This window comes from Salmo salar, chromosome ssa09, assembly GCF_905237065.1.
Source record: "Salmo salar chromosome ssa09, Ssal_v3.1, whole genome shotgun sequence".
NCBI classification, from domain to species: Eukaryota; Metazoa; Chordata; class Actinopteri; order Salmoniformes; family Salmonidae; genus Salmo; species Salmo salar.
Window position 1 is genome coordinate 6,305,215 of NC_059450.1, and position 23,722 is coordinate 6,328,936.

The window sequence follows — 23,722 nt, forward strand, 5'->3', positions numbered from 1 at the left end:
CATTCTCCTGGCATCCGCCAAACCCAGAATCGTCCATCGGACTGCCAGATGGTGAAGCGTGATTCATCACTCCAGAGAACGTGTTTCCACTGCTCTAGAGTCCAATATCGGTAATATTTACACCTCTCAAGCTGACGCTTGGCATTGCACATGGTGATCTTAGGCTTGTGTGCGACTGCTCGGCCATTTCATGAAGCTCCTGACGAACAGTTCTTAAGCTGACGTTGCTTCCAGAGGCAGTTTGGAACTTGGTAGTGACTGCTGCAACCGAGGACAGGCGATTTTTACCCGCTACGCGCTTCAACACTCGGCGGTCCCGTTCTGTGAGTTTGTGTGGCTTACCACTTTGCCGCTGGGCCGCAGTTGCTCCTAGACGTTTCCACATCCCTAATAAACACTAAATACAGCACTTAAAGTTGACTGGTGCAGCTCTAGCAGGGCAGAAACTCGACAAACTGACTTGTTGGAAAGGTGGCATCCTATGACAGTGCAACGTTGAAAGTCACTGAGCTCTTCAGTACGGACATTCTACTGTCAATGTTTGTATATGGAGATTACATGGACGTGTACTCGATTTTATACACCAGTCAGCAACGGGTATGGCTGAAATAGCAGAATCCATTAATTTGAAGGGCTGTCCACATACTTTTGTGTATATAGGTGTGTTTAATCTCTGAATGTGACCACATCTGCTGCTATTTGTTTTTTATGATGTACTGTAACTGTTTTGCTATGTGGGAGTCAGGCTGGCATGACATTTTCATATGGCAGCATACAATACATTTTTGAAATTTAAGAAATAGTTGTCAATTAAAATATGTACTATTTATTGAATTGAGGCATTTTATGATAGACCTTCATATGTATTAGTGATACAGTCATCTATGCAGTGTTTATTGAACACATATGAAAGTAATTCAATTGTGTAATTTACTGTAAAATGTAAATTTGTGTACTGTTTGAAGGTTGCATTTGCACTGCAAAACACACTGACACTCATCTTTAATCATATATGTACAGTAAGACAGTGTAGAAAGAAGGAAAGGAAGATACATAAAAATAGAGAACTATTATGTTAATAGTGGTTTCTTAGTGAGCATTATCACATTAAATGCATTGCAGTTCTATCATATGCTCCATGAATATTTTACTTACAATGCGAACATTATTCAATTTCATTTAGAATGTTTTTGCACTCATATTTACTCCCTATTGTGGTACAAGGATGAGAGCACACATTTTACATGAATAATGAATCATATGCTTATCTGTGTGGGCTTGTCTATTGCCATCTAGCCACATTGTCTTAAATATTCACTTGTATATTTTTAACCTTTAAGCAAATTTCACCATATGAGTTCAGTGCATGAAAAATAGGATAACTATTCAAGCTTGGATCTGCCCACACATCTGTGGTTTCATTGTGAAAGATTGAAAATGCTATTGATTTGTTATTTTTTACCAAAGATACCTCCAACCTTGAACTTAAACGCTACATAATGACCTGAGGTAGTATGTGCATTATGTACACTACCGTTCCAAACTTTGGGGTCATGTTGAAATGTCCTTGTTTTTGAAAGAAAATCAAAAAATTGTCCATTAAAATAATGGACCCAGTTGTGCACCGGGGCCTCCCTTACCTCTCTTTCAATTCTGGTTAGAGCCAGTTTGGCTGTACTGTGAAGGGAGTAGTACACAGCGTTGTACGAGATCTTCAGTTTCTTGGCAATTTCTCGCATGGAATAGCCTTCAGACTGACGAGTTTCAGAAGAAAGTTATTTTTTTCTGGCCATGTTGAGCCTGTAAATTGAACCCACAAAATGCTGATGCTATAGATACTCAATTAGTCTAAAGAAGGCCAGTTGTATTGCTTCTTTAATCAGAACAACAGTTTTCAGCTGTGCTAACATAATTGCAAAAGGGTTTTCTAATGATCAATTAGCCTTTTAAAATGATAAACTTGGATTAGCTAGCACAACATGCCATTGGAACACAGGAGTGATGGTTGCTGATAATTGGCCTCTGTACTCCTATGTAGATATTCCTTCCATAAAACAAATCTACCGTTTCCAGCTACAAAAGTAATTTACAACATTAACGATGTCTACACTGTATTTCTGATCAATTTGATGTTATTTTAATGGACAAAAAAATGTGCTGTTCTTTCAAAAACAAGGACATTTTGAAGTGACCCCAAACATTTGAACGATAGTGTATATCATAATACCTGTCATTATGTCATGTTTATGACTATATTATGATGCTGGTATGATGTATAGTTCAAATACAGTGTACCACTTTCGTTGAAGGTTGCATACATAAACAATTCATAAAATGTTCATGGAATCGGTACCCTAAAGACCTTCAGAGTGCATTCATATAGTCATTATTGAATAGTATGTCACATGACAGGATAAATGTGAAAATAAAAGTCACATGAACAAATACATTTTTGGCAGAACAAACATTTTCTTCCCTTATTTTACTTTATTGGTTCATTGAAATACTTTTTACTATTTCCAAAACCTCTAGAGCATTATTATACATCACTACAAAGTAATCATGAATGTTGCCATTGTTATACTTTGCTTACTTTGAATTTAATTTCCAAAAATCCATAGCCAGCACAAAGCATATTCTTGAAATGATCTGAAATAATATCCTGTCTCTGATGTTTTCACCAAAAGCCACAACAGAACACTGTCACCGGCAATTGTTAAAAGCAATTTAGCCATTTCCTTTTGCTTTCCAAATGCAAAAAACCGAAGGTTTACTTACCATATATTATTTCGTAATGTAAATGATAGTGATCAACCAAAACATGAACTAAGAAAATGTTTCTGTTTGTCAAGAACAATGATTAACTGTGGACTAATGTCACTAATGACCTCAGAGTTAGACTGACCGGTCAACCCGAATGGGAAATATAACTTCTGTTGCTTACATGCTCTAAAAATTCACCAGATATTTACAGTATCTGGCTATATGTTTTGCAAACACATGTAAAAATGCAATCAATAAAATGTTTGAGAAGTTGAATTTAAAAGTTAAGGACATTTCAGTGCTCCGAACTACCACCATTCCCAATGTTTTCGCATCTCAGAGTTCTTTCTGTAGATGCTTTACAAATGCACTATGAAGGTCTTTATAAATGTTACTTATACCTTAATGGATGTGTTATGAATGTTTATGCTGTTATGAATGCTTTATGTAGGAGTAATGATGTCACTGTGCTTGCTTAGCTGTGCCACTTCCTCCAGCTCACACCGAGAAAATGACCTCTGCCTCGCAACACATGACTACCCTCTTGAAACCCCTTTAGCTAGCTGCGCTACCAAAAAGCTACCTTACCAATGCAATGGCACAGGTGGTGGTTTCAAGTTAGGGCTTGATTCAATCCATTTTGCAGAAGATCTGCAGTGTAGCGCAATTCAAATGTAAAGGTAATTTCCGTTTGAGCCGACATGTGCAGCGTTTACCATGAATGCAGTCTCCGCAAACACAGGAACATTGCCTTTAAATATCAATCGAGCCATCTTCCACGATAAACATTAAATCAAGTTATACATGCAACCTTCAAAGAGCAAACGGTGTAAACAACTTTCAGACTGCTTTCATTTTGTTTTATTTACTCAGTGGGACCATTTGTATAAAGAGGGTAAATAAGTATTTTTCTTATAGACTATGTAGAAGGAAAAAATAAATCATAGCCTCAACATGTCGAAACATCACCTTTTGTTGACTCCCTGAAGATGATCTACAGTACTGTGCACGGCCGACATTCGTAATGGTGTGTTCCATCCTTAAAACAAACTGGTCCACTGACACAGATCATGCCTGTATGTAGGCAAGCGGAATTCTGTAACTTTCATTTTAAAAACACCCCACAGTTCTACCATTTCATTAAAAAGTGTAGAAGATTTAAGAAGGCCGTTCACCGAATGGCTTTTTATTTCACTGTTCCAGTCTGTGATTTCTTTATACTGCTGTGACATAGCCTAGTTCCAAAGGCTGAAGCAGAGCTGCGCCAGCGGTGCATTATAGCCTGCTGCCAGTCAAGGGTGAGCTGCACAGCAAAGTCAATCAATCTAGCTGATATTGTGGGCAGCTGACAGTAATATGTAGGCTACCCTTGGTTGCGCCATTTTTTATATATATTTTTTTACCTTTATTTAACTTGGCAAGTCAGTCAAGAACAAATTGTAAATAACAATGACAGCCTACCCCAGCCAAACCCTAACCCGGACGACGCTGGGCCAATTGTGCTCCGCCCTATGGGATTCTCAATCATGGCCGGTTGTGATACACCCTGGAATTGAACCAGGGTCGGTAGTGACAACTCTAGCACTGAGATGCAGTGCCATAGACCGCTGCACCACTCGGGAGCCCAGAGTTGACCTATACTCCAACTAAGTTAGCTAGTCCATTAATAGCTATTTAAGTTTGGAAAACAAATTGCTAACACTAATTCTCACTAGCTAATAATGCCCAGTGAGTAGGCCAACAACTACTGGCTAATAGATTCACTTTTTTATTTGACTAGGCAAGTCAGTTAAGAACAAATTCTTATTTACAATGATAGCCTACCCTGGCCAAACCCGGAAAACGCTGGCCCAATTGTTCAGCTCCCAATCACTTCCAGATGTGATTCAGCATGGATTCAAACCAGGGACTGTAGTGATACCTCTTGCACTGAGATGCAGTGCCTTAGACAGCTGCGCCACTCGGGAGCCCAACTTGCAGAGGTAGGTATTAATAACTAACTTGCTAGTAAAATAAAATGACAGCACATAGCCTATTAGTGTCAGCAGACCACTACATTTTTACAGCCACAGATTATAGCTAATAAAAAGATTGTATTCTTCAGCTCAGCCACTGGCGTTGCCTTGCTTCGATCTTCTGGCTATGTCATAGTTGTATCAACCAATCATATTTTCAAGTTATGCAATAAAATGCAGTCAATCAAGACCGTCAAAAGGCATTCTAAACACTTTTAGAATAATGTGGTGTATATTTTGTATTTGTAATATTTCAGTCTCTAACTTTCAAGTGTACTCAACTTTGAATAATGTTGGTTCTTCAAAGCAGCTCATGAATGATGGGGGAAAAGAGACACTTAAACCAGAGAGCCAGTGTTGAAGACAGTGGTAATACTGTTGTGGGAAGGACATTTTTCCTCAAGTGAGACAATTACACAAAGGAGAATGCAGACAGTTTTTGGCTTAAACGCTAATCCTGTTGTGACATTACCTAATTTCAACCATCTTTTTGAAATTCAGCAGAGATATAGAACTTTTATTCATGTGTAAATGTGTGACTCATTGTGCTGGTGGCTGTCTCAAATGGAGCTATTGTGAGTTCATGAACTGTCCCAGAATATGATTATGAAACTGTTTTGTTGTACAGAAAAGAAACTGAGGTTCAATATGGTGGTGATCTGTCGCAAAAGGTTTGTTCTCTGATCAATTTTTTCTTTGCACAAATTCTGTTCTCCCTTTTCAAGTCTGTGAGTGAGTGTATTAGGAGGGCAGCTTAGGATGTGTTTCTTATTCAAGTTGGCACAAAGTTAGTGTCATGGACATTGTCTCTGCATGAAGTGCATTCTTCATGTTTTGCTGAATCCTAATTGAACAATGCTCATTTTTTGCCAGTTTACAGGAAGAGATGTTGAATCAATCATTACAAGGTTTTTGCCAAATCATTGTATTTTGCCAAATGTTGTGTTGAACTGTAGATGTGTTTTAGTGTCAAGAAAATAAAGAAATTGATAAAAGCAAATACGTTTTAAATTGTTTATATACATTACATATTGATTGGAAGACAATGTGCCAGATTGACTACGTTTAATGTTCATAAGGTTTCAATAAGAAAGTCTTCTAAATGAAGAGTATCCCAAATCCCAGACTGTAGCTAATCCTGTTTAGATCTTGTAAAACAAATCTGTTCAGACCAGGATCCTATCAAAATCCTATTGAGAATAGGATCCTGAAAAAAAAGGGCCCAGTGTTATGATGGTAGCGCCTCAATCCTCTGGCTGTTAGTTACCCAGGACCCATCACCAGAAACTCTGGCTTTCATAATCATCCCTTCGAACATGCAGAGTTGAGACAGATTGATTGTCAGTTGGACACAGCGGGCCAAACCCTAACTTTACATAAGCATGATAGAATTCAAAGCAAGATTTGCATGAATCTTATGTGTGGATACTATACACTGTAAAATAATCTTGTTTTTACAGTATTACACAATAAAACTCACAGTAAAGTTCCATATTAATTATTTAGAGTAAATTGCCATAAATGGCAATGCAGTCTGGGATTTTAGAAGTAAACAGTAAATGATTCCTTAAATTTCAAATTAACTTTGCTTTAACAGTACATTACTGTAACCGCACAGTGTTGTGGGATGCTGGCAACCTTTTCAAACAAGTGATCCAACCAAACAAGGTGTGTATAGCATTTATGATTTACAAAATTAATTAAAACACTATTACACTAATGGAAAACTGATTTACACAATGTGTACATTTATCAAAAATAAAATACTGTAAAGCATTATACTCCAGCACACAGTACATTTCTGTGAGGCATTATACTTCAGCATACTGTAAATTATGGTGCAAAGAATTTCTGTATTTCAAATGGTTCCGTAATTCCACCCCACAGAATATAGTATCATACAGTATGTTTGGCACACCAAAAACCTTTTGACCATTACTGGTTACATGGTATTGTTGTTTCTGGCTCATTAACATACATGGAGGCATGCCTTATAAGGGGCTACATTTCTGCCACCCATTAGTGAGAGTGCTGTACCAATTTAACGGATATGTGGTAGTGTTGCTATTAGTGATGTGCATTCTGGCTCTTTTCTGTGAGCCGGCTCGTTCGGCTCAGCTCACCAAAAAGTAGCCGGCTCTTTTGGCTCCCAAACGGCTCATAAAAAAATATATGTTTTGTATTTTTTCAAGTCAAACAGTTTGCGATAGTTTGAATATGATTGGTGTTAAAACAATTCTAATTAAATTATTAAATCATACTTTACCTTAACCACAATGTATTTAAAGATGCATTGGTTTGTTATGAAAAAGAATGCTGTTAAACATTTGAATTTAAAGTATAACTTTTGAATGTATATAAACAAAGTGCATATAAATCTAACCATTCAAAATGAATACAATCTGAACAGCATAATAGAATATTGCACCATGTCAAAGAAAAATAAATAACAATTTGCTAAACTGCAGCATCCCATAAATTGAAATAAATGTAAAAAAGGATGCTATTACACATGTGCATTTAAAGTAACTTTTTTTATGTATATAAACAAAGTGCATATAAATGTAACAATTCAAAACGCATTCAATCTGAACAACATAATAATAGAATATTGCACCATGTCAAAGAAAAATAAATAGCAAAACTGCAGCATCCCACTTAAAACATTAAACTGGTCCCTCGTTTCTCTCTCTTCTTTATTGCCATGTTATAACCAGCAGCACACGGCAATGCTGCCCATATTTTTGCTTTTATGAGAGATTTGCATTCAAAAATGCAAGCTGCCTCTCTTTCAAGGGGCAGTAATTATTTGTCCCGTTTTCGAGAAGACCCTCTCAGAGGGAACAGATGTGGCCGATATGCAGAGTCTCCCTGTCATGACTTTAGTAAGCCGTGGGTAGACAGAGGTCTTGTTCTTCCACCAGCTCAGAAGATCTGCAGATCTTTGGAGGAGGGGCTGTCCCTCCCTGCTGCTGAGGTTATTCTTTGAAGAGCCTCAATCACTCTGGCATCACTGAAGGCTAACTTCTTAATAAACCTGGGGTCAATTGTAGCGGTTTCTGATAGCACGTGATTATATTCCATTCTGTGGAACTTTCTGTCCATTGATGAACATAGGGTGTCCATCAACTCTGTCACATGTCCTGTGGTTACATTTGCTTATATCTGGTGGCTGAGCATCAACAGGTGCATTGACAATGGCCAGGGTAGAGATGATGGCATCCTTTGACTCAAAAAAACGCTTCAACATATAAAATGTTGAATTCCACCTTGTAGTGCAGTCTTGTTTAGGCCTCAGCTCAGGCATCCCCATCTGGCGTTGTGTAGACTTTAGTTTTTCAGCACCTACTGCGCTCCTGTGGAAGTATTCCACAGCTGCTTTAACTTTGTCCACAGTGGGCTTCATCAACTTCAGAGCATCTCTTACAATCAAGTCCCGCACTGAAGCCTATGTTCTCTCGTACAGTTGTGGAATAAGTGATTTTGAAAGGGTTTTCCTGCTTGGAATTGTGTACATTGGATTTAGACTATAGCTATAATTTCTAAAACCTCTGTCCTCCACGATCGAAAAAGGCTGGAAATAATTTTAGCCAAAGCAATATCAATTTAGCCTTGTTTTGCTACAGACATAGACTTTGGCATAAACTGGTCCATAGAAGACTGCGTTGCTGTGGGTCGTGGAGCAGGCCTACTTGACTGAGTGGATACATCTCCACGTGTGGAGGTGCTGGCTCCACCACTATCACTAGCAGGCCCGCTAGTTTCTCGAAGCTCCGCTACAGCTAGCTTCACAGTTGGGTGCACAGGTCGCATATGCCGCTGTAGGTTGTGCGTAGAACCGGCTTTATATGAGATTCTGTTTTGGCAAATTCTATACTGTGCTCTAACATTGTCTACATTATTAAAATGCATCCAAAATACTGTGCTTCCGACTCATTTTCCTGCTGTTGTTTTCACAGACCTTCCTCTTTCTTTTTTTTTCTTTGCATATATTTTTTTGATTTTTATTAACCCCAACTTCAACATACTCTCCTGCAACCTGCCTCGCCCAATGTGGTATGGATCAGCTATTTTCTTTACTTTAGAACCAGAACCCCCAACAGAAGCTAGCCAGCTGACTAGCTACTAGCTAGTAGTCAGCTACCCACTGCTAGCGGTCATCAGCTAACCTTTAGCCTGGACAACTCCTGCCAGTCTGCACAGCGTGATTCAACCCAGAGTTTATCGGACTCCCTTTCGCTTGATGCCCTCAATCTCACAAATTATCAATGAACCTACCAGGTACAACCCCAAATCCGTAAACACAGGCACCCTCATAGATATCATCCTAACCAACCTGCCTTCCAAATACACCTCTGCTGTCTTCAACCAGGATCTCAGCGGTCACTGCCTCATTGCTTGTGTCCGTAATGGGTCTGCGGTCAAACGACCACCCCTCAATACTGTCAAACGCTCCCTAAAACACTTCAGCGAGCAGGCCTTTCTAATCGACCTGGCCCGGGTATCCTGGAAGGATATTAACCTCATTCCGTCCGTAGAAGATGCCTGGTTATTCTTTAAAAGTGCTTTCCTCACAATCTTAAATAAGCATGCCCCATTCAAAAAATGTAGAACCTGGGAACAGATATTGCCCTTGGTTCTCTCCAGACCTGACTGCCCTTAACCAACACAAAAACATCCTGTGGCGTTCTGCATTAGCATTGAATAACCCCCGCGATATGTAACTTTTCAGGGAAGTGTCATGACGTTGCCCTCTTTGGGTACAGCGAGCACAGTTGACCCCCTCCCCCTGCACTTCTTCACCATCTCCCTCGGTCTCCTACACCCAGGTTGCTGTGGTCAGAAGGGGTCATAAATTCCTAAGAAAATGTCCCACCTCATGGCCACAATATAAAGAGACAGTGTTTTCATGGAGAGAACAAAGGATTCTACCACCTCACAGAATTGGAGAACCGAACTATATTTATGTTCTGGAGAAGGTATAAAAGATCGGTGAAGAATCCAGCTACAAACTGGTCCGTTTGGTACAATTTTGTGAAACTCATGAGAGACAATATTACCATAATAATGTTTATATACTAGCCTCAACTATGAGACTTACGTATAAATGGTTGTATAAAATGTATGAATAAGGATAAAGCTATTTGGAATATGTTAGGATGCTTGTAAGATGTTAATGTGAGAGAATTGTATTTTCTGTTTAATGTCTTAACTAAGTCATCAACACGCCCCCAGGGACACAGACTGGACCTGGCATCATGTGACAGCCTTTTCTACGTTCAGTATATAAACCCCCACCCAGGGTTTCTTTCCTAAGACCAGGCCTCCACTCCATTACGAGTTGGCTAATAGGTTTGACCATGCATCCCTCTACTGAACTTTAACCATACCACGTGGTTAACCTGTTAGGGCTAGGGGGCAGCATTGACACGGCTGGATAAAAAACATACCCGATTTAATCTGGTTACCACTCCTACTCAGTAACTAGAATATGCATATACTTATTACATATGGATAGAAAACACCCTAAATTTTCTAAAACTGTTTGAATGGTGTCTGTGAGTATAACAGAACTCAAATGGCAGGTCAAAACCTGAGAGATTCCTTTACAGGAAGTGGCCTGTCTGACCATTTGTTGAACTTGTTTTCCATCTCTATCATTTACTAAGGATCTCTGCTCTAACGTGACACTTCCCACGTCTTCCATAGGCTCTCAGAGCCCGGGAAAAAACAGAATGTCGTCATTCCAGCCCCAGGCTGAAACACATTATCGCCTTTCTCAAGTGGCCCATCAAGAGACACTAGCTTATGCGCGTGACCCCGACCGCCCCGCCTTTGGGATTTTTTCCTCTGTTTGCCGAAAAGGAGATTCCCTGTCGGAATATTATCGCTTTCTACGAGAAAAATGACGTAAAAATTGATTTTAAACAGCGGTTGACATGCTTCGACGTACGGTAATGGAATACTTTGAATTTTATTGTCAGGAATTGCGCCAGCGCGCGACACTTCTTTACTATTTCGGATAGTGTCTGGAACGCATACGAACAAAACGCCGCTATTCGGATATAACGATGGATTATTTTGGACCAAACCAACATTTGTTATTGAAGTAGTTGTCCTGCGTGTGTATTCTGACGAAGACAACAAAAGGTAATGACATTTTTATAATAGTAAATATGATTATGGTGAGTGCTAAACTTGCCGGGTGTCTAAATAGCGAGCCCGTGATGCCTGGGCTATGTACTTAGAATATTGCAAAATGTGCTTTCACCAAAAAGCTATTTTAAAATCGGACATATCGAGTGCATAGAGGAGGTCTGTATCTATAATTCTTAAAATAATTGTTATGCTTTTTGTGAACGTTTATCGTGAGTAATTTAGTAAAATGTTAGCGAATTCCCCGGAAGTTTGCGGGGGGTATGCTAGTTCTGAACGTCACATGCTAATGTAAAAAGCTGGTTTTTGATATAAATATGAACTTGATTGAACAAAACATGCATGTATTGTATAACATAATGTCCTAGGGTTGTCATCTGATGAAGATCATCAAAGGTGAGTGCTGCATTTAGCTGTCTTCTGGGTTTTGGTGACATTATATGCTGGCTTGAAAAATGGGTGTCTGATTATTTCTGGCTTGGTACTCTGCTGACATAATCTAATGTTTTGCTTTCGTTGTAAAGCCTTTTTGAAATCGGACAGTGTGGTTAGATTAACGAGAGTCTTATCTTTAAATGGCTGTAAAATAGTCATATGTTTGAGAAATTGAAGTAATAGGATTTTTAACGTTTTGAAAATCGCGCCACAGGCTGGCAGTGGCTGTTACGTAGGTGGGACGAATTCGTCCCGCCGGTCCCATAGAGGTTAAACTATTAGACTATCGATACAGAATAAGAACAAGTCTTTGATATGAATTACTAGTCTGCAGCTAGGAATTCGGTATCATTGAACGCGAAGACCGGCGAAACATCCATTCTATAACGACATTAATGAATGTCGCTTTGAAAGAGCCATTCTAACCGAGAGAGAGAGAGAGAGAGAGAGAGAGAGAGAGAGAGAGAGAGAGAACGCGAGGACAAGACTCTCCAACAGAACCGAACTTTTCAACAAAGATCCCGACGACACACTGAGCGTAAATATATATATTGATAGCAATTGTTCCCGAATGAGTGAGCGTTCATTGTGCAAAGGATTAGCATTTCAATTGTTAATATTTATCAACTCTGTAGTGTCTTCTCCGCTGCCCCCACCCCCCTTTTGTTTAACCTGTTATGGCTAGGGGGCAGTATTTTCACAGCTGGACAAAAAACGTACCCAATTTAATCTGGTTACTACTCCTGCCCAGTAACTAGAATATGCATATAATTATTGGCTTTGGATAGAAAACACTCCAAAGTTTCTAAAACTGTTTGAATGGTGTCTGTGAGTATAACAGAACTCAAATGGCAGGTCAAAACCTGAGAGATTCCTTTACAGGAAGTGGCCTGTCTGACCATTTCTTGAACTTCTTTGCCATCTCTATCTTTTACTAAGGATCTCTGCTCTAACGTGACACTTCCTACGTCTTCCATGGGCGCTCAGAGCCCGGGAAAAAACAGAATGTCGTCATCCCAGCCCCAGGCTGAAACACATTATCGCCTTTCTCAACTGGCCGATCAAGGGACTGTGGGCTTAGGCGCATGCCCTGGCCGCCCCCGTCTTTGTGATTTTTCCTCTGTTTGCCGAAAAGGAGATTCCCGGTCGGAATATTATTGCTTTTTTACGAGATAAATTGCATAAAAATTGATTTTAAACAGCGGTTGACATGCTTCGAAGTACGGTAATGGAATATTTAGATTTTTTTTGTCACGAATTGCGCCATGCGCGCGACCCTGATTTACCATTTCGGATAGTGTCTGGGACGCACGAACAAAACGCCGCTATTCGGATATAACGATGGATTATTTTGGACCAAACCAACACTTGTTATTGAAGTAGCAGTCCTGGGAGTGCATTCTGACGAAGACAACAAAAGGTAATCAAACTTTTATAATAGTAAATCTGATATTGGTGAGTGCTAAACTTGCTGGGTGTCTAAATAGCTAGCCCGTGATGGCTGGGCTATGTACTTAGAATATTGCAAAATGTGCTTTCACCAAAAAGCTATTTTAAAATCGGACATATCGAGTGCATAGAGGAGTTCTATATTTATAATTCTTAAAATAATTGTTATGCTTTTTGTGAACGTTTATCGTGAGTAATTTAGTAATTTTTTTGCAAATTCCCCGGAAGTTAGTTAGTATGCTAGTTCTGAACGTCACATGCTAATGTAAAAAGCTGTTTTTTGATATAAATATGAACTTGATTGAACAAAACATGCATGTATTGTATAACATAATGTCCTAGGTGTGTCATCTGATGAAGATGATTAAAGGTTAGTGCTGCATTTAGCTGTCTTCTGGGTTTTTGTGACATTATATGCTAGCTTGAAAAATGGGTGTCTGATTATTTCTGGCTTGGTACTCTGCTGACATAATCTAATGTTTTGCTTTCGCTGTAAAGCCTTTTTGAAATCGGACAGTGTGGTTAGATAAAGGAGAGTCTTGTCTTTAAAATGCAGTGAAATAGTCATATGTTTGAAAAATTGAAGTTTTTGTATTTTTGAGGAATTTGTAATTCGCGCCACGCCTATCATTGGATATTGGAGCAGGTGTTCCGCTAGCGGAACGTCTAGATGTAAGAGGTTAACAAGCCGCCATGCCGGTTTAGCCCACTAGGGCACATTCCTCTACCATTTCTTTGTAACGATACCTACTGTTAGTATGCCTTTCTGTGAATTATTTAGTTTAGTAAATAAATGATTTTAACCTCTCTAGGGTCGGCGGAACGAAATCGTCCCACCTACGTAACAGCCAGTGGAATCCTGTGGCGCGTTATTCAAATACCTTAGAAATGCTATTACTTCAATTTCTCAAACATATGACTATTTTTCACCATTTTAAAGACAAGACTCTCGTTAATCTAACCACACTGTCCGATTTCAAAAAGGCTTTACAACGAAAGCAAAACATTAGATTATGTCAGCAGAGTACCAAGCCAGAAATAATCAGACACCCATTTTTCAAGCTAGCATATAATGTCACAAAAACCCAGAAGACAGCTAAATGCAGCACTAACCTTTGATGATCTTCATCAGATGACAACCCTAGGACATTATGTTATACAATACATGCATGTTTTGTTCAGTCAAGTTCATATTTATATCAAAAACCAGATTTTTACATTAGCATGTGACGTTCAGAACTAGCATACCCCCCGCAAACTTCCGGTGAATTTACTAAACATTTACTAAATTACTCACGATAAACGTTCACAAAAAGCATAACAATTGTTTTAAGAATTATAGATACAGAACTCCTCTATGCACTCGATATGTCCGATTTTAAAATAGCTTTTTGGTGAAAGCACATTTTGCAATATTCTAAGTACATAGCCCAGCCATCACGGGCTAGCTATTTAGACACCCAGCAAGTTTAGCACTCACCAATATCAGATTTACTATTATAAAAGTTTGATTACCTTTTGTTGTCTTCGTCAGAATGCACTCCCAGGACTGCTACTTCAATAACAAATGTTGGTTTGGTCCAAAATAATCCATCGTTATATCCGAATAGCGGCGTTTTGTTCGTGCATCCCAGACACTATCCGAAATGGTAAATCAGGGTCGTGCGCATGGCGCAATTCGTGACAAAAAAATCTAAATATTCCATAACCGTACTTCGAAGCATGTCAACCGCTGTTTAAAATCAATTTTTATGCAATTTATCTCGTAAAAAAGCAATAATATTCCGACCGGGAATCTCCTTTTCGGCAAACAGAGGAAAAATCACAAAGACGGGGGCGGCCAGGGCATGCGCCTAAGCCCACAGTCCCTTGATCGGCCAGTTGAGAAAGGCGATAATGTGTTTCAGCCTGGGGCTGGGATGACGACATTCTGTTTTTTCCCGGGCTCTGAGCGCCCATGGACAACGTAGGAAGTGTCACGTTAGAGCAGAGATCCTTTGTAAAAGATAGAGATGGCAAAGAAGTTCAAGAAATGGTCAGACAGGCCACTTCCTGTAAAGGAATCTCTCAGGTTTTGACCTGCCATTTGAGTTCTGTTATACTCACAGACACCATTCAAACAGTTTTAGAAACTTTGGAGTGTTTTCTATCCAAAGCCAATAATTATATGCATATTCTAGTTACTGGGCAGGAGTAGTAACCAGATTAAATCGGGTACGTTTTTTATCCAGCCGTGAAAATACTGCCCCCTAGCCATAACAGGTTAAACAGCGGTTGACATGCTTCGAAGTACGGTTATGGAATATTTAGACATTTTTTGTCACGAAATGTGCCATGCTCGCCACCCTTATTTACCCTTTCGGATAGTGTCTTGAACGCACAAACAAAACGCCGCTGTATGGATATAACAATGGATTATTTGGGACCAAACCAACATTTGTTATTGAAGTAGCAGTCCTGGGAGTGCATTCTGATGAAGAACACCAAAGGTAATCGAACTTTTCTAATAGTAAATCGGAGTTTGGTGAAGGCTAAACTTGCTGGGTGTCTAAATAGCTAGCCCTATGATGCCGGGCTATCTACTGAGAATATTGCAAAATGTGCTTTCACCAAAAAGCTATTTTAAAATCGGACATATCGAGTGCATAGAGGAGTTCTGCATCTATAATTCTTAAAATAATCGTTATGTTTTTTGTTAACGTTTATCGTGAGTAATTTAGTAAATTCACCGGCAGTGTTCGGTGGGAATGCTAGTCACATGCTAGTCACTTGCTAATGTAAAAGCTGGTTTTTGATATAAATATGAACTTGATTGAACAAAACATGCATGTATTGTATAACATAATGTCCTAGGGTTGTCATCTGATGAAGATCATCAAAGGTTAGTGCTGCATTTAGCTGTGGTTTGGTTTTATGTGACATTATATGCTAGCTTGAAAAATGGGTGTCTGATTATTTCTGGCTGGGTACTCTGCTGACATAATCTAATGTTTTTCTTTCGTTGTAAAGCCTTTTTGAAATCGGGCAGTGTGGTTAGATTAACGAGAGTCTTGTCTTTAAAATGGTGTAAAATAGTCATATGTTTGAAAAATTGAAGTTTTTTTAGGTATTCCACCTAGCCCATAGAGGTTAACTGCAGCCTTTGTAATTCCTCTTTTTCAATTGGCAGCAGGGGAAGGCCAAGACCGCTGTGCTGTGGAGTCAGCTGCAATTCTGAGAAACATTGAGGCAAAATTGACTGCAAGACATGATGACAACTTCATTCCAGTTTTGGTCAGAGGACTTTTGAGAGAGCTAGAGGAAAATGGAGCAATGTCTAAAGAAAGCTTTCTCAAAACAGCCCAATCATTCTTCCCTACGGCTGTGAACTACTTGCAAGCATGGGGAAAGCACACAGATAATCTAAAATATTTACATTGTCTCCTTTTAAAAAGGCAACCTCAACGTGAAGAGATCCAGAAGGCAGCAGGCACACTGCAGGAAAAATGCCCCAATGTGACCATCCATGAGGATGCATTGTTTGGCAAGGTTACTGGCATGCAAGAGGTCCTAAAGGGGGGATCGCTTGACGAATGGAAACCATCTGAGACACCGCTTAGTCAGAGATTGAGCCCGGTGGTTACCCACTTCAAAGAGTACGACACCCAACACACTAACCTGGCTAGATTAGCATCTGTTGTCATGTGCTTACCTGGAAGTAATGCACCAGTCGAGAGAGTGTTCTCCCAAACGAATGATGTATGGACAGCAGCAAGAAATAGGTTCACTATTCATTCAAGGCCATGCTTATTGTGTAGACAAACTTCAACCTCCCCTGCCAGGAGTTCATGGAGAAGCTGGCCGAAGACGGAGCAATCCTGAAGAAAATACATTCTTCTGAGAAATATACATATTAGGTTGGCATAAGTATATTATGTAGTTACCAATCTCGTCATCTTATTTCTTTATTATGTTGTTAAGTATTTCCCATATACTATTGTCTGTTTTTTTCATCCTTCTGCTCTAATTCTACCCAGACAACCAGGACCTCTGAATGCCTGTTCAGATTGGACAGTTCTGTCTTGTCTGTGGTGTTTCTTTAATGATATATTGACCGCCGAACTGGAAATGTCCTGGTTTTAATTTCAGAAATCTGGTCACCTTAGGCAACAGATTACACAACAGTATCATCCGCATACAAATGGGGGTTACAGTTTCTTACAGACTAACCAATATTGTTTATACATACATTGAACAAAAATAAACGCAACATGTAAAGTGGGTCTAGGCCACTTTTTTTCTCCATTTCCACCTAAATGATGTGCCCAAAGTAAACTGCCTGTTGCTCAGGCCCTGAAGCCAGGATATGCATATAATTGAAGTTTGTAGAAATGTTAAAATAATGTAGGATAATGTAACACAATAGATATGGTAGGAGAAAATCCAAAGAAATACCAACCCAGAAATGTTTTTTTTTGAGAGACAATCCTCTTAGAAATGCAAGAGAAAGGTCATATTGTAAAATATCTCCCTGGATGTAATTCCTATGGCTTCCACAGGGTGTCAGCAGTCTATGTCCAAGGTTTCAGGCTTTTAACTTCAAAAACAAATAAGAAATAACAATTTTGGTAGAAGGACACCGTCTTGGAAATCCGTGTCGGGGCACACCATGAAGAAACTAAAATCGGTTCCTGTTGAACATACTTCTTTCCTAAATAAATATTGTAGTTTGATTACATTGGGAAAAGTATTTTGACTTCTTGAAACTAAGTTTAGGGGTAGATTTTCGGATTCCTTTCTCTGCAAGTTGAACGAGTGGGTTACTCAAATCGATGGCGCCAACTAAACTGACTTTTTGGGAAATAAAGAAGGATTTTATCTAACAAAATGACCCTACATGTTATAGCTGGGACCTTTTGGATGACAAATCAGAGGAAGATTTGAAAAAAGTAAGTGAATATTTAATCGTTATTTGTGAATGTATGAAACATGTGCCGGTGGGAAAATATTTTGATGTGGGGCGCCATCCTCAAACAATTGCATGGCATATTTTCGCTGTAATAGCTACTGTAAATTGGACAGTCGATATAAGACACTTATATGTACCTAAATGTTTAAAATCTAATATAAATATTAGAATTTATTTGAACTCGTTTCACCGGAAGTTGTCCCGCTAGCGGGACCCCGATCCTTAACAGTTCCCAGAAATGTTCCATAAGCACAAAAAGCTTATATCTCTCAAATGTTGTGCACAAATTTGTTTATGGCCCTTTTGGTGAGCAATTCTCCTTTGTCAAGAAATTATCCATCTGACAGGTGTGGCATATCAAGAGGCTGATTAAACAGATTGATCAATACACAGGTGCACCTTGTGCTGAGGACAATAAAAGGCCACTCTAAAATGTGCAGTTTTGTCACACTACACAATGCTACAGATGTCTCAAGTTTTGAGGTAGCGTGCAGTTGGCATGCTGACTGCAGGAATGTCCACCAGAGCTGTTGTCAGATAATTTAATATTAATTTCTCTACCGTAAGCCGTCTCCAATGTCATTTTAGAGAATTTGGCAGTATGTCCAACCGGCCTCACAACCGAAGACCACGTGTAGCCACGCCAGCCCAGGACCTCCACATCTGGCTTCTTCACCTGTGGGATCATCTGAGACCAGACACCCAGACAGACAGCTAATGAAACTGAGGAGTATTTCTGTCTGTAAAGCCCTTTTGTAGGGAAAAATGAATTCTTATTGGCTGGGCCTATGGTATGTCATGCGATGGTATGTTGAGCAGTCCTCCCACTATGACTCAGGAAACCATGCAGTTTATTAGGCTACAGATTAAATAAATTATGATGAACTTCACATGGTGATGAAAGTGCACACTGATAAGCTTGATGCTCCTTTCCAATAAATATCGAGGGTCTTATTCTGGTGACATGATGATTGATGCTTGGCTGCTGTTTGACAAATAAAAATAATATCGCTCTTATCCATAATAATCTCATAATGTAGGTAAACTACCCACACTGTAGGCTTATCAGCAAGCTGTTGAGCTGGCTAGAGTACACGGGCCAAGACCAGAGTGGACACGTTTGCTATCTAACGCAACAAGTTCTTGAACAAAACGGATGGGACACCGATCTGTAGAGATCCTTAAACCACTCTGTCTTTCAAATAAAAGGCCTGCAGAGACCCCACTGGTCACAAACTGATTGAATCAACGTTGATTCAATGTAATTTGTGAAGGTAATGTGGCATGGAATCTACGTGGAAAATAGGTAACAATTTCAACCACAGGGTTATGTCATCATGGTAACCAAATTTCAGCATCAACAACTCTTGTTGTACAAATTCAACATATGTTATACATCAGATCTTCAACATTATATCCAGTATCAGAAAGAAAAAAGGCTGGGCAGCAGCTCCTGTTGGAGAACTGATTTATCTACAGCTAACCTCTGGTCTCCCATCCAGCCATGATATTTGTCATTGATTATTGAGTGATGTCCACTTAAAAATGTATTAGATTCACTGTGGCTATGGAAGTCATTTCAAAAGATACGTGTGGTGGCTAATTTCTGCATTACCAAATGAGGAGAGTTACAAACACACCAGTCTGAGTTAAACTACATCTTTAATACTTAAGATACTTTTGCAAAAGCACTTTGACCTTCAAGAATGCACTATCTCTAATGAACCATTGAAAAAGGGTGCCAACACAATAGCTACTGAGATATTTTATACCCAAGAACCACCCCTTCAACGTACATGACGAACCACAGATCTTAGGAACAGTTCACAAAGGGACCTTATACTTTAGAAAGGAGTATCCACAGCCAGATAGCATTCGCTATAAATTATCGTTCAGTTTGGTCCCTAATGACGTCCCTGGTACTTCATAGAACAAAAACACCATTTCATCCAATGGCATATATCAATTGTCAACTCTAGATACTCCCATCTCAAGTAAACCCCCTCTTGACCCCACTCCTGGACAGGCTCACTGAGGGGAGTGACTTGCGCACAGACATTGTGGAGACAAATAATTGGTTCCCCATTAAACACGCCATCCCTTCACATGGTTTAAGAATAGGTAAAGACACATTCACATATGAAGACAATGTTTCATTCTAAAACATCTTAATTATCTATATTATCCAACTAATTCTGATTTATCCGCCACATAAGTTTCACAGAGCAAATAAAATAGGACCATACTTTATCAGTCATATGTAATCAATGATGCCATTAATGCCTATATACCATTTGCGAAGTCATCAACAGCTATTGTTTCAGTTCAACACAGAATTGTAAAAGAAATCGAAATAAAATTGTATTCGTCACACGAATACAACTGGTGTAGACTTTACCGTGAAATGCTTTCTTACGAGCCCTTCCCAACAATGCAGAGTTTAATAATAACATAAAATACACAATAATGGAGCTATATGCAGGGAGTGCCAATACTAGTTAAATGTGCAGAGGTACGAGGTATTTGAGGTAGGGTAAAGTGTCTAGGCATTAGGATAGATATTAACAGTCAAATAAAGAACAGAGAAGCAGCAGCAAATGATGAGTGTAAAATTGTGTGTGTGTGTGTAGGTGGAGGCTGTTGAGGGGAGGACGGCTCCTAACAATGGCTGGAACGGAGAAAATGGAATTGCATTGAACACATGGAAACCATGTTTTTGATGTATTTGGTACCATTCCACTTATTCTGCTCTAGCCATTACTACGAGCCCGTCCTCCCCAATTAAGGTGTCATCAATCTCCTGTGGTGTGTTTTGTGTGTGTGTGTGTGTGTGTGTGTGTGTGTGTGTGTGTGTGTGTGTGTGTGTGTGTGTGTGTGTGTGTGTGTGTGTGTGTGTGTGTGTGTGTGTGTGTGTGTGTGTGTGTGTGTGTGTGTGTGTGTGTGTGTGTGTATGAAGTGAATTTTTGTGGGTTTTGTGTGGGAGTGTCAATGTAGTGTGTGTGATTGTGTGTGTATATGGTGTGTATATACAGTGCCTTCAGAAAGTGTTCATACCCCTTGATTTATTTCACATTTTGTTGTGTTACAGCCTGAATTTAAAATGGATTAAATATTTTTTCTCCTCTCACCCATCTACACACTATACTCCATAATGACAAATTGAAACATGTTTTTAGCAAATGCATTGAAAATTAAACAGAAATGTTTTATTGACATAATTATTCACACCCCGGAGTCAATACTTTGTAGAAGCACCTTTGGCGGCAATTACAGCTGTCCATTATTCTTTTCAAAATTCTTCAAGCTCTGTCGAGTTGGTTGTTGATCAAATCAAATCAAAGTTTAGTTGTCAGGTGCGCCGAATACAACAGGTGTAGACCTTACAGTGAAATGCTTACTTACAGGCTCTAACCAACAGTGCAAAAAAGGTATTAGGTGAACAATAGGTAAGTAAAGAAATAAAAACAACAGTAAAAAGACGGTGAAAAATAACAGTACATACAGTAACGAGGCCATAACAGTAGCGAGGATACAGGCACCGGTTAGTCAGGCTGATTGAGGTATTATGTACATGTAGATGTGGTTAAAACCTCTCTAGGGTAGGGGGCAGTATTTTCACGGCCGGATGAAAAACGTACCCAAATTAACCGGCCTACTACTCGGGCCCAGGAACTAGAATATGCATGTTATTAGTAGATTTGGATAGAAAAAACACTGAAGTTTCTAAAACAGTTTGAATGATGTCTGTGAGTATAACAGAACTCATATGGCAGGCAAAAACCTGAGAAAAATCTAACCCAGAAGTGAGAATTCTGGTGCTTGTAGTCCTTTCAAGTCATTGCCAATCAAACACACAGTGAGTTAGGGTTCATTTTGCACGTCCTAAGGCTTCCACTAGATGTCAACAGTCTTTAGAAAGTTGTTTGAGGCGTCTATGATGAACACAGAACGAACAAGAAGGCTGGGAAGTTGTAGACCCATCAGTTCATTGGCGCGCTTCACGTGAGAAGGTACCTGTGTTCCAAAACGTTTTTCAAGACACTGGAACCGTCCGGTTGGAATATTACTGAATTTTCACGTTCTAAAGGCCCTAAAGATTGATGCTTTACAACGTTTGACATGTTTGAACGAACTCAAATAGATTTAATTTTTTTTACTTTGTGACATTTTTGGCGCGAACTGAACGCACGAACAACAAGGAGCTATTTGGACATAAATGATGGAGTTTATCGAACAAAACAACATTTATTGTGGACCTGGGATTCCTGTAAGTGGCTTCTGATGAAGATCATCAAAGGTAAGTGAATATTTCTAATGCTATTTAATATTTTAGATGACTCCAAAATGGCGGGTATCTGTATTGCCTTAGTGTATTTTTCTGAGCGCAGTACTCAGATTATTGCAAAGTGTGCTTTCCCAGTAAAGTTATTTTGAAATCTTTCACAGCATTAGCATAAAGGAGATGTTCATCTATAATTCTTTGAATGACAGTTTAATATTTTATCAATGTTTATGACGAGTATTTTTGTAAATTGGAGGCAAATTGGAGGCAAAGTATTTTCTGAATGTCACGCGCCAATGTAAAATGCTGTTTTTAGATATAAATATGAACTTGATCGAATAAAAAATGCATGTATTGTGTAACATGATGTCCTAGGAGTGTCATCTGATGAAGATCGTCAAAGGTTAGTGCTTCATTTAGCTGTGTTTTGGGTATTTGTGATGCATGCTAGTTGCTTGGAAATGGCTGTGTGGTTATTTGTGTCTATGTACTCTCCTAACATAATCTAATGTTTTGCTTTCGCTGTAAAGCCTTTTTGAAATCGGACAACGTGGTTCGATTCAGGAGAAGTGTATATGTAAAATAGTCCTATGTTTGAGAACTTTGAATTATGACATTTTGTGGTTTTAAATTTGGTGCTCTGATTTTTCACTGGCTGTTGAATAGTGTGGGACGATTGCGTCCCACCTACCCTAGAGAGGTTAAAGTGACTGCATATATGATAAACAGAGAGTAGCAGTAGCGTAAAAGAGGGGTTGGCGGGTGGTGGGTGGCGGGACACAATGCAGATAGCCCGGTTAGCCAATGTGTGGGGGCACTGGTTGGTCAGGACAATTGAGGTAGTATGTACATGAATGTATAGTTGAAGTGACTATGCATATATGATGAACAGAGAGTAGCAGCAGCGTAAAAGAGGGGTTGGGGGCACACAATGCAAATAGTCCGGCTAGCCGTTTGTTCACCTGTTCAGGAGTCTTATGGCTTGGGGGTAAAAACTGTTGAGAAGCCTTTTTGTCCTAGACTTGACACTCCGGTACCACTTCCCATGCGGTAGGAGAGAGAACAGTCTATGACTGGTGTGGCTTAGGTCTTTGACAATTTTAAGGGCCTTCCTGTGACACCGCCTGGTAAAGAGGTCCTGGATGGTAGGCAGCTTAGCCCCAGTGATGTACTGGGCCGTACGCACTACCCTCTGTAGTGCCTTGCGGTGGGAGGCTGAGCAATTGCCGTACCAGGCAGTGATGCAACCAGTCAGGATGCTCTCGATGTTGCAGCTGTAGAACCTGAGTGCTACAGGTCTGTAGTCATTTAGGCAGGTTGCCTCCGTGTTCTTGGGCACAGGGACTATGGTGGTCTGCTTGAAACATGTTGGTATGACAGACTCAATCAGGGACATGTTGAAAATGTCAGAAAAGACACCTGCCAGTTGGTCAGCACATGCCCGGAGCCACGTCCTGTTAATCTGTCTGGCCCCGCAGCCTTGTGAATGTTGACCTGTTTAAAGGTCTTACTCACGTCGGCTACACATTTTTACTACTGAACTTATTTAGGCTTGCTTCAAGACATTTTAGAGTTTCATATATAATATTCCACTTTGACATTATGGGGTATTGTGTTTAGGCCAGTTACAAAAAAATAGAAATGTAATCAATTTTAAAAAACATTTTGAAAAAG